A 12,748-nucleotide genomic window follows, 5' to 3' on the forward strand; every position below is an offset into this window, starting at 1 on the left:
TACAGCATCTAAGGGCTCCTTCTGCTAATAGCAGAAACAGCCTTTACGACTATTGCTACATAATGTTATGAGAAGCTAAAAATTTACATTTGTTTTTAGTTTATTGGTATACTCTAAGTATACAGTACAGTTACATTCATTACTGGGTTCATGTACCTTTACATGACAAGACTTGGTTCTCATTTTTTCCCCTTGTCCCTGGCCTCCCTTCACCCCCTCCTCCCCTCCCCATTTACAAACACTTTATTTCCATTTTTTCATTTTCTCACACTTTTTTCTTTTCCCTAATTCCCTTTTCCCTACCCTTCCCACTTTCCTTACACCTTTAGCCCTTTTCCTTCTATTTCACATTGTTAATTATTCCATTAGGATCTTATGTACTATTATAGTTTTTCACACCAGAGAAACTATTTGGTATTTACACATGTGTGACTTATTTATTTCACCTAGGAGTATATCCTCAAAATGTATCCATTTTCCTATGAATAACTCTAATTTCTCATTATTTATGGCTGAGTAGTATTCCATTTTATAGAAAAACCATTTCTTTTTCATCCAGTTTCCAACTGATGGGCAAATGGGCTGTTTCCATGTTTTAGCTATTGCAAACTATGCTGCTATAAACATAGGTGCGCATATGTCACTGTGATATAATTCTTTTAATTCTTTTGGAAAGATACCCAGCAGACCTATGGCTGGGTCAAATGCAACCTCTAGTACCAGCTCTTTGAGGTATCTGCATATTGATTTCCATAGTGGTTGCACCAGTCTGCTCTCCCACCAACAATGGAGAAGGGTTCCTTTCTCCCCACAACCAAGTCAACATTTGTTATTGTGTAATTTCTTGATAGCAGCCATTTGTGGGGTGAGGTGGAATCTCAGTGTTGTTTTCATTTGCATCTCTCAAATGACCAGTGATGTGGAGCATTTTTTCATATATTTACTTGCTGGTTTTACTTCTTTGTCTGAGAAATGTCTGTTCATTTCAGATGCCCATTTTTGAATTGGATCTTTTATTGGGGGGCTGATTGTTTTGAGTTCTTTATATATTCTAGATAATAGTCCTTTGTCTGAGGAGTAATTGGTAAAATTTTTTTCCCACATTGTAGGTTGTCTCTTAGTTCTGTTGATGGTTTCTTTTGCAGTATACTACTGGATTTGTTCATAAAGTCTTTTCCTATGCCAATGTCTTCAAGAGTTCTGCCTAACTTATCTTCTAGCAAGTTTAGTGTTTCTGTTTTAATGTTTAGATCTTTAATCCACTTGGATATTAATTTAGTGCATGGTGAGACATAAGGGTCTAGTTTTAATCTTTGGCAGGTTGAGATCCAGTTTTTCCAACACCATTTATAAAAGAGACTATCTTTCCTCCAGTGGGGATGGTCAGCTCCTTTGTCAAAGATGAGGTAGCTGAGTACATCTGGAGTTGTTTTGTGTCTTCCAGTCTGTTCCACTGATCCTTCTTGGATATTAATTTAGTGCATGGTGAGACATAAGGGTCTAGTTTTAATCTTTGGCAGGTTGAGATCCAGTTTTTCCAACACCATTTATAAAAGAGACTATCTTTCCTCCAGTGGGGATGGTCAGCTCCTTTGTCAAAGATGAGGTAGCTGAGTACATCTGGAGTTGTTTTGTGTCTTCCAGTCTGTTCCACTGATCCTTGGGTCTGTTTCTTTGCCAGTACCATGTTGTTTTTATAACCATGGCTTTGTAGTATAGTTTCAAACTGGGAATTGTTATACCTGCTGCCATGTGTCTGTTACTTAGGATGGCTTTTGCTATCCTTTTTAAATAGAAGAATACCCAGTCAGTGTTATATTAATATGTATACCACATTTTCTCAGTTTTCAATTCTTGATTACCAAGAGTCTTTAGGGCCATAACAAATTCAAAAATTCTTAATAAAATTTCTTGTATGCTTCTCAGTCTCTCTTGTAACCTTTGTGAAATTGAAAAATTCTCTTTTGAAAGTTAAACAGTTAAAATATAATTCTGATTGGCTAACAGGAAAAAATGCATGCTAACAGTTTTAAAACTATATTTTATCTTTTAAACATTTGCTTAAGTCATATGGACTTAAAAGGCCTATGGGGTTATGCTTTCTTAATTACTGAATGCTTTTATTTTTCAAATTAATCAGATGCCACTTAAATGACTTAAAAACACAAGTAAATACATAGATATGACATATGTATTTATGCAAATATACATGAAACATAGGCTAGGATTTATAATTTGCCAGCTTTTCAAAAGGTTATACTATGGGCAAGATTTTCCTTTTTATAGCCATAAGCAATAATTAACCCTAAATTTGCATATCTGAAGGCAAGAGTCCAGATTGTAGTAAAATTACAAATTTACATCTTAAAAGAGATTGCTTGCTCATTTAATCTGAGTTTGAATTTCCTGATTTCTTTTCCTCTTTATATCCTAACACAGCATAGACCTTAGTCAATTTTAAAAAGCTCTCACCCTAGTTTTTAAGACATTTCCCATTGTAGGAAAATTTAGACATAGCTGGACAAAAGTTTACACATCTTATCCTGGCTCTGTTGTTCAAGGCTATATAATCTTGCCACCAAGAAAAACAAAACCAAGCCACGTGTAGTCAAATTTTCTCAGTTCTCTCATTGAGGATTGGAGGCTGAAGGAGAAGAGAAAAAAGTCAATTGTTAGCAAACAGAAGTTTTGGGAAATATTTCAAAACACAGTTTAGAATGAACTCAGTACTGTTCAAAAAAGCAAAGTGTACTTTATATAGGCCATATTGTGCCACAATTTAATCACCTTATTCTAAGTCACCAGTAACTAAGATTCTTCTAAGGAGTCACGAAGTAGTACAAGCATGTTACATTCCTGAACAAATCACACTGGAGCTCTCAGAACACACACCCCAGTGTCTCCACCCTCTTAGAAGTCTCTTAATACACTTTCCTGTCAGACGAACAGTTCAAGAACCGTGAACTACAGACTGGCCCGTCAAGCACTCTTACACTGGCTCAAAGAGTGGCTGACATAAATCTGCAGATGGTTTTATAAGAACTCTCACATACAAGGAAAAGGAAGGGTGAGGTCTAATGTCTCTGTAGGATGAATTTAAACACCCAACTAAACACTGCCTTAGCGAGTATTACTCTGTCTCCAAATAGGAAGCTCTTATTACTCCTTATATACTCAGCAAAGCTGACTGCTTGAGGGGAGAACTTTCCTCTTTTATATTCATATGGTGGTGAAGATGCAAGTCTTATGACTCTCTCATCATAGAATCCTGGCTACAACGAACCTAGTTAGTATACAGCTTCTAGACAGTACTGAAATCCTGCTGACCATCTTAGAATAAAGGTGGTTATGAGAAGAGAAAGATAAGAATCCAAATGAAAAGAAATCAAATGAACATTCCAAATCAACAAAACAAATACCTGGATTATTGTTCTACCTCTGAATTTCTCTCACATCCAGAAAGTTCCCCAAAATTACTGGTAGGAAGTCCAAGTGGCCCTAAATAGTAAAAGCATTTGCCTAACCCCAAAGGGCACTGCTGAGGAACGTAGAAGGTCCAAATGATGGAGGTAGAAGATCTTTTATGTGCACTTTCTGGAAACCAGCTGGATCCTGTCAGCTCTCCAAACTTTTTCCAAAAAAAGTGTTTCTAGAGGCCGGGAATGTAGCTCAGAAGTATACCACCTGCCTGGCTAGTGCCAGGACCTGAGTTTGGTTCCCTGTACAGCCCAAAAAAGTGTTCATAGACCTCTATTGCTATGAACAGGAAAGCAGGAAAAATTCCTGAGAGCAAATTTTCCCTGGAAGCTGCTGGAATGTACATGGGGTACAGTTAGCCACAAACAGTCCCTTTTCTCCAGTGCATGCCACCTCATCAGTAGGAAAATAGAAGACCCATGCCTCTCAGGAACTTCTGGCTGGCTCACCAGAACACTTACTGGCCACTTAGGTAAATACATGTGTTTATTGTTCATCACTATCCAAGTCAGAGGAGGCCATTTCTTTTGATAAAAAGAAAAAAAGATTTATTTAAAGATGTCTCAAAGGAGATAGAGGGCCTCATTACCCAAATTACTGTCACTGTGTCCAGGTATGTGGGGGGTTTTTATAGTAAGAAACAGTGAGAGAAGAGCAGACCATGAAATAATCAACACGTCCATGCTTGGTTCATCCCCCCCTGGACTTGGACCTCTCCCTCCCTTGTCTGTGAAAATGAAATGAGTTTGACTTCCTGATGCTACTTATAATATTTGGTCCACTCCTTTGGGCTGGGGAGGGTTGTTGGTGGTCATCTATGCTGTAGGCCTAAAGAAGTTTGGAGAAGCCATTTGTCTCTAACATTAAAAAAATAATCTAACTTTTAAAGGCCCATTTTGCTGCGCTGATTACAAGTGGAGAGAGGATGGAGGTCGAGAGGAACAAGATAGTAGGGAGTTTCAACAGATTTTCATGACCTCTGTATGGTATTTTTGAAAGAATTTTGGTAGTCCTTTTTGCAGCTTGATGTAAAAGGGAAGGAGATGTGAGGCAGAATTATTTTCACGTGTAGATCTTGAGGTTCCCCAGAGGCAACTCCCAAAATTCATGCAACAAGCAGCTAAGGATTCAAGTCTAAGCTCACAGAAGGAGTCAGAACTGGAAATATAACTTACGAATACTTTTGAATAAGTGGTGTTTAAGCAATTTTTAAAAAATGGTTTAGGGGCATTGATTTAAAATGAGAACCAAGAACTGTCATGTGAAGGTACAGGATCTCATTAATGAATGTAACTGTATTGTAGACCTAGATTGTACCAATAAACTCAATAAAAAAAATTCAGAATGAGAACAGAGGTATTTAAGAAATACAAATAAAGGAATAACAGAATAAAGAGACAAGAGAAAATCTAGAATATGAGATAGAAGACTAGGGAGTATGGGGCATCAAAGAAAAAATTTTCAACAAATTAAATTTAAAAATAAAATGAGATTAGCAATCCTGGCCTTTTAAAAAGTTCAGTGTGAGTACAGGGGACCTGGTGAAAATGACTCCTTTCTGGTTTGGTCTGGTCTGTTGGGCCCTGTAGCATGAAGACAGTCCACAGTAATGGTCTCTCATGGGTTCTAATTAACAAGAAAGGAAGAATTCCATGACCAGATCCAGAAGAGCAGCCTGGTACGATAATAACTGAAAACGGCATTGGTTAACGGCGACACTGGTCTTTTTCAGTGTAGTTGTGAAAGTGGACCATAAAATCAATGGATTATGAAATGAGGAAACGGGGTCGAAAGTGGGAAACGACGGTTTCTTGAACTTGCCTGGGAAAGGAAGGCATGAAGGAGGCACGTGGTGAAGAAGCATATGGAAAAAAGGGTGTAATTCCTAGACTCGGTCAAAATACTTTTCTAAGTAATCATTTACATTTGTTTCACTTTATATAACTGAGTCAATCTTAGAAAATGAGAATGGACTGCAAGTATTTTAGCATCTGAAGTTCAAGTATTACAAAGCTACAAATAGATCTTTAAGAATTCCTGATGCCCAGAGCTAGTGCTGGAAACAAAAATCTTCCGTTAATTTCCACCTACTGTTGCTATGCATAGAGGCAGAGGTAACCAAGGCCTTGTAAATTAAATGTTACCACTTGAGTCTCTTCTTCAAACCACAGGACATGGGTATAAATTCTTCCCTGCTTGAGCTCATCAATCAAACGTGGGCTGCTGTCCTCACCTCCTGCTATGTCCCTGGTGGTCATCACGTGCTTAAAATACACCTACTTGCAAGCACAGGCTTCATTTTCCCCCACCATCTGTTAATAATAACAATTACACATTGTGATTGTTTTTCTGGTTTCTTTTTTAGGGCTCTCCGCAGTTTTCAGTTAGTTTCCTTGACCATTCTATGGAAAAGATGATTTGCCAAGCATTGCCTGATCTCCACAAATAGAATTGCAGTAGCACAGCTCCTGAACTGCAAGAGACTGCTCTCCAGCTCAGAGGATTTGGGGGGCATAATTTGTATGGCTTTAGAAGGAATTTTTGTTATGTTTTAGTCTAGATGTCCCTAAGAGCCTCATGCACTCATAGGTGGGGATTTTGGAAGGTGGTTGGATTATGGGGCTTATAGCTGACTTGGTACTGTGTTAGGAGTTGGGGTCTGACTGAAAGATGTGAGTAACCGGGCGCATGGCAGGAAGGGTTTATCTTCCTTCCTCCCTAGCTCCTCCCCTCTGCTCTCTTGTTTCCTATCTGCTATGCCATAGCATCTCTTTTCTGGAGAACCCTTCTGTCATACTGTCCTGCCTTGGAGCCAGCTGACTATGGACTGAAATGTGAGCCAAAGTAAAATCCTCCTTTAATTTGTGGGTGGCAGCAATAAAGTCACTAAGGCAACTTTTCTTCACTTTGCAGAATGATAAATTCAATCTTCAAATGTTAAAAAGAAAACCTTTATTTTCCATCTGTCTCATTCTTTTATTGTTTTAGCAAAAATATTTTGTTTACTTTTCAGTTCAGTTTACAACATAATGGGTGAGATACTCACTGCAATCTTAAAACCAACACTTCTTTCTAAAACAACCAAGAAAGGAAGGAACTAGACCTCAGTTGTTAGTTTTCCCTGATAGCACATATGGAAGATCTTATAATTAGATGGGAAAAGGGGCACTGATGTCTACTGCTGCACTTGTCAATAACTTCAAAGGAAACTAGGTAACAATTAAAAAATTAAAGACCAAGAAGATGAGAAAATTAAATGACTTAGAGTATGTGGTCTGCATAATAAAGTATAATGGAAACAAAGCAACTTGGAGGATGACGACCACCTCTCCTCAGAGTAAAGTAAAACTCATGTTATCTTTATGCTGAATGGTGAGGACCCCAAAGAAAGTCTGTGTAGTCACTTAACACACATAATGTAGCATATAGGTAAATTCCTACATGTTCCTAAAAATTATCCTGCATGGATCAACCAGACCACCCAAGGGACCGATTCACTTCAAGACTTCATGATGCAGAGTTTATGTGAACTTTGAGTTCATAGGTGTTCTACAAATCATAGAACACTAGGGTGAATATATTTTAGGAAAAAAATAAAGACTCAGGGCCACTTTCTTGAACAATTTAAAGGAGCTATGTTGTAAGATGTTACAATGAAATAATTGGTCAAATTACTTTTCAGTTATTTGTAACAAATGAATATTGGTTTCATGGGGTAAGTACAATATAAATACCTTCACAAAGTGTTTCAAAAAATTCATTCTTGGGCTGGGGATTTAGCTCAGTGGTTTCTCCGCCTGCCTCGCAAGCATAAGGTCCTGAATTCGAGCCCTGGTACCTCCCCAAAAGCAAATTCTTTCTGAATAAACATGTTTTAAGAACCCCAAGATAAACTGAAGTTCCAATAAAAACACAGGTAGTAACCCTACTCTAACAAGAAATTAAGAGAATCTGGATACAGATGTTTGTAGTGTACTTTCAGGGAATATTTTCCCTGGATCATTTACCTGCAAGATGGCTTAGAGCCTACTTGTCTGACTCCTAATAAAGGGGGCCCTCACACAGGAAACTTGTTCACACTGTCAGATTCCCTTGCAGCTCCTCTCTGATCTGTGTCCAGGCCATGCCTACCTGACAATCACTGTAGTACTGGAAGCCCAACCTTGAGTTTCTCTGTTATCCAGAGAAAACTTGGTCAGGGATAGCCCTTAGTTCTTTAGGACAAAGGTGAAGATTCACAACAATGCCACAGTATTCCTAATGTTTAAAGATTTTTCTTTTAGATAATGGGCAGTACTCTGTGCTTAGTATCAGTACCCTGTCCTTGAGTCACTTGAGGTAGGAGTGCAGAGTCAGGAAGAAATGGGAAAACAGTGCAGTGGCAACTAGAAGTATATGTAAAAGTGATGGGGTCTCTGTAAGTTCTGTGAATGCTTGAGTGACTCGTTTAAAGTCAGTAGTGGTTGAAAGCACGAGCCCAGTCTTTCAGGTGGGAGAGATGTCTTTAGTTTTGCTATTTTTTAGCATATATTTTGCAAATTCATTAATTTACTTAAATTGACAGATACAATTTATCGTGCACAACATAATATCTTGAAGCACATACACAGTGTGGAATGGTTAAATCTAGTTAAATTTATTTTTGCCCATAAGCTTTAGCCATTTGGGTTAGGGCAGAGAACTGGAGACTATGTTGAGAATGGCTGAGACCTACTCTGGTATAAAGTTAAACTTATGTTTAAAATGGATGCTGAGACAACATAGGATTGTAAGAATTCCCTGCAGCATGTTAAGTCTGTTAGAAACACTTAACAGTAGAAAACTTTTAATTTTCCTGAGCTATCTAAAAATAGTATTGAGTGTGTTGTCTTTTGAAGGATGTAGAATGGAAAAAAAATATTGGGGATTCTCTTCAAACTAAACGAGATTCGTTTTTGGATATTTTTAAATATGCGAACTGATAGACTTCAAGAAAGACAGTACTCATTCTATGTCAATATTCTTGTAATACCAAGTGATTGTTTACAAGTAGCCAGAATTATGCAGAATAGATATTTTCATTTCTTTGAGACAGTATTTTGAATGAAGGGTTTTGCAGAGATGCTCATAGGAAAAAGCTCATGTCCTGGGAAGAATTCAGTAAATTAAAAATGACCAACAAGAAAAACCAAGGTTTGTCTGGGGAACATGAGGCACGTAATCAAGGATACTGGGTAAAGATACTGGGTAGCTTCCTTTCATAAGTGGCCAACAAACTAGAATTATAAACACAAGAAGATTTGATCTTAGCCTGAGCAAGTGGTAAGTGTGCTCTCTCTCTCTTTCTCTCTCTGTCTTATTATTGCTGTTATTGTGCTACTGGGGTTGAACCCAGGAGTGTTCTAGTCCACTGGCCCTTTTTATTTAGTGATGACAAACTGAACATCTATGAGCCAAACCTGGTCTAATAACATACTTTTTAGTACCTTTTTTTTCCTCTCTCATTGAGTTTATGGGTACATTTTAGGTATACAGTACAGTTACCTTCATCTTTGGGATATTGTACTTTTACATGACTGGTCTTGGCTCTCATTTTTTCACCTTGTCCCTGTTTAGTATCTTTAAGACTAAATTACTTACCCACATTTAAAATTGGGAAAATTTTCATAAAACAAATCCAGAAATCTGATAACACTGAGTCCACATTTTTGCCCGGCAGCGTTTAGCCACTGTTGAGAAGGCTTTCATATGACTTGCTCCCATCATGAATGTGGGCTCAGTAGATATTTGAGTTGGATCTTATGCTTCTCTCCTTTCTCTACTCTTCCTCCCCCGCCACCATTCTTAGTGGTTTCAATAACCTCTAGAAGAACTATCTGGTACCTTGAGTCCAAGTGTCTTTATCTTCTTACAAAGTGACTCATACAGGTTCTTGATATTCTGAACCAAGCCAGGGCTTCAAAATAACTGAAAATCAGAAAATGGTGTATGAAATAAGTCAAGTGGACACTTAGGAATTCAAAAACAAAAGCACCTCTCTGAATGTGGACCTCACTGAGTGCTGATGGACTACAGCATAGGGTTTATGCACATGTGGGTGATCAGTATCTGGGAGTTGTGTAACCCTGGGGAAAGGAGAATGGACTGACTCAGAAATATTTAGCTGCCCATTTCTTCCCCATATAACAGGAGTGCTGTGCTTACAGAACATTTTGTGCATGCCATCTGGCACATGCCCACAGAGGAGACTCTAACAACGATTGCTAAAGGTAGGGACCCCTGAGAGGGCAACAAGTTTGTGGTTTAGAAAGGGACAACTGGAGTGAGAGGTCCTGATGGAAATCAATGGACAACCTGGTGCTGGGCCAATTACTCCATATCCTCCTCTCTCTGAATTAATGGAGGTCGTCAGATCCTGAAAGAGAGCCAGAGGATTGCAGTGAGCCATGCCCAGAGCCCCGCTTGCAGCCAGGTGGCTGGCCCAGAAATTCAACTGGATTGGCAGGCTTCCTTGCCCACAGTCAGACAATCAAGCAAATCGTGGGGATGGGACTGGCAACTGAACTCAGACTGCAGTGAAACAGGACAGTGAGGAAACTCACTTTTGTGCTCTTGCAACTGAAAGATGATTTTGCTTTGGGTTGCTGCTTTTTAATTTTTATTACGTATTTTTATTTTCTTTTTTCTGTCTATTTTTTACATGTTCTTATTCCTTTTCTGCCCCCTTGCTTCTTTTTTCTTCTCTCTTCCTTCTCTCCTTTACTTTCCTCTTCGTCTTTGCACCTTTCATCCGGCATGCATGTAGGAGATGACTGTATATGCAAATGAGGCTAAGAATCAACTGGTGCTTTACTTAAATAGGGCCTTTCAAGGGTACATCAGGATAATCCTTACCAAAATTGTGCATAGAGGAGCCAAACGTAACTACCAACGTATTAATAGGTCCAAGAAATCTCACAATTTCACTTATAATATTTCTTAGTTACTTTTTTTGTTGTTCGGACAAAATACCTGACCTCCATATGTTAAGGGAGGAAAGGTTTATTTAGCTCACAGTTTGTAGAGGTTTCAGTCCACAGTCAGCATGGCAGAAGGCATTACAGAGAAGAATGGGTTCATTCATGGCATGGTAGGCAGGAGGCAGGACATAGCAAGCAGCAGAATCAAGCCTGCCTTCTTTCTGTCTTGATTCCATGGAGGCTACAAGCTGTTGACTGGGGCCACCCATACTCAAGGCACAGCTTCCATTATCCACACCCTTAATCCACACTCACACACACTAACCCAGCCACCTTCAAAACGCTACACCTATGACCACATGGGACTTTGGGGGACATCTAGACACACACCATAACATTTCTAATTACACTCCCCTCCTTGCATTCCTCCTCCCACAAGTTTCCTCTCAAATACCTTCAATACAAGCCTTTTACTCCAGCTATAAAAATATTACCAATAAAGTCTGACCTGGTGTTTGTTTTTGCCCTTATTGATATTCTCTTCTCTCTCTTCTTGCTGATGTACCCTCTTCCATTTCTTCCTGTTTCCTTCCTTCTCCCTCCATGTAGCAGTCTAACTATTGACAGAAACTTGGCTCAGTCTTCAAGGGACTTTGATAAAAGGTGAAATTGTTAAAACAAGTTTCAATGTACATGATTTATATATGTTTAAATCTGTTGACATTTTTATAACTTGTGGGAATTTTCCTTTGCAAAACAATGATTGAGTCCAATCCTATTTAACTGCGTATTACAAGGAGGCAGATAATACCAAGAAATAAAGAAAGCCAAGATCACATCACTGGAAAACAGGCACTAGTTGAACAGATTGCCATGCTAGCCCCAGAGTCTTTCCAATCTTATTGATCTGTTGATCTTCAATCCTCAATGTGCATGTGTGTGTACTTCTGAAAGTGGGGTATTGAGGTGCACCACTACTATTGTGTTGTTTATCTGATCTTTTATGTACAGTAGTATTGTTTTATGAAGTTGAGTGTGCCCACCTTGGTACATGTATATTTACAACTGTTATCTCTTCCTGTTGAATTGTTTTCTTAGCTAATATGTAGTGACATTCTTTGCATCTTTTTATTAGTTTTGGCTTGAGGTCCACTCTGAAAATAGAACAGCTGCTCTTACTTGCTTTTGGACTTTTGTTGCACAGTATATTGTTTTCCATCTTTAATTTTTTGCTTTGTTTTCATTGCTTCTTTGAGATAAGGTCTTGCTCTGCAATTCAAACTGGACTTGAACTCACTATGTAGCCAGGCTGGGCTTGACCTCAGGGCAATCTTTCTTCTTGAGACGCCCAAGTGTTGGGATTATAGGTGTGTGCCATCACACCTGGCTTCCGTTCTTTAATTTTTAATCTATGAATTTCTTTTTAGAAATAAATGCAGTGTGTCACATAAATAGAAACAAGGGAAAATCATGTGATTCTCTCAATAGATGTAAGAAAAGTCTTGGAAAAAACCCAACATCTTTTTATGATAAAAACCCTGAAAAATAAGTTTAGAAGGACCTTATCTCAATCTGATATAAGCCATTTATGAGAAATCTACTGCCAACATCATATTAAATAGGGAAAAGCTGAAAGCTTTTCCTTTAAAATCAGGAACAAGACAAGGATGTCAGCTATCACTGCTCCTGTTCAATGTAGTACTCAAAATATTAGCTAGAGCAATCAGGCAAGTGAAGGAAATGAAAGGAATATATAAACTGGGTGTGGTGGCACAAAGCTGCAATCCCAGCACTTGGGAGGCTAAGGTAAGAGGCTCACTATGAGTTTGAGAACAGCTTGGGCTACATAGTAAGTTTAAGGCCAGCTTGATCTACATAGGGAGACCCTGTCTCAAAAAGTAAAACAAAAGGATATGTATAGAAAAAAATAAAATCAAACCATCATTATTTGCGGACAACATGATCATTTACATAGAGGACCCAAAAAATTCAACCAGAAGACTCCTAGAACTAATAATTTAATTCTGCATTGTAGCAGGATACAAAATCAGCACACAAAAATCAATAGTATTCTTATACTCTATAATGAACTCAGTGTGAAAGAAATAAGGAAAACAGTACCATTAACAATAGCATCAACAAAAATTAAATACTTAGAAACCAACCAAGGAAGTGCAAGATTATTTTACAATTACCCATTGTAATGGAAAGTACTGTACTCTGAAAAAGAAGATTAAAGAGGATATCAGAAAATATTAAGACAATCTCTGTTTCTGGGTAGGCAGAATCAATGTTGACAAAATGCCCATATTTACCATCACTGATATATATAT

Source organism: Fukomys damarensis, unplaced genomic scaffold (genome assembly GCF_012274545.1).
Source record: "Fukomys damarensis isolate Sample0158 unplaced genomic scaffold, DMR_v1.0_HiC HiC_scaffold_5, whole genome shotgun sequence".
NCBI lineage: Eukaryota > Metazoa > Chordata > Mammalia > Rodentia > Bathyergidae > Fukomys > Fukomys damarensis.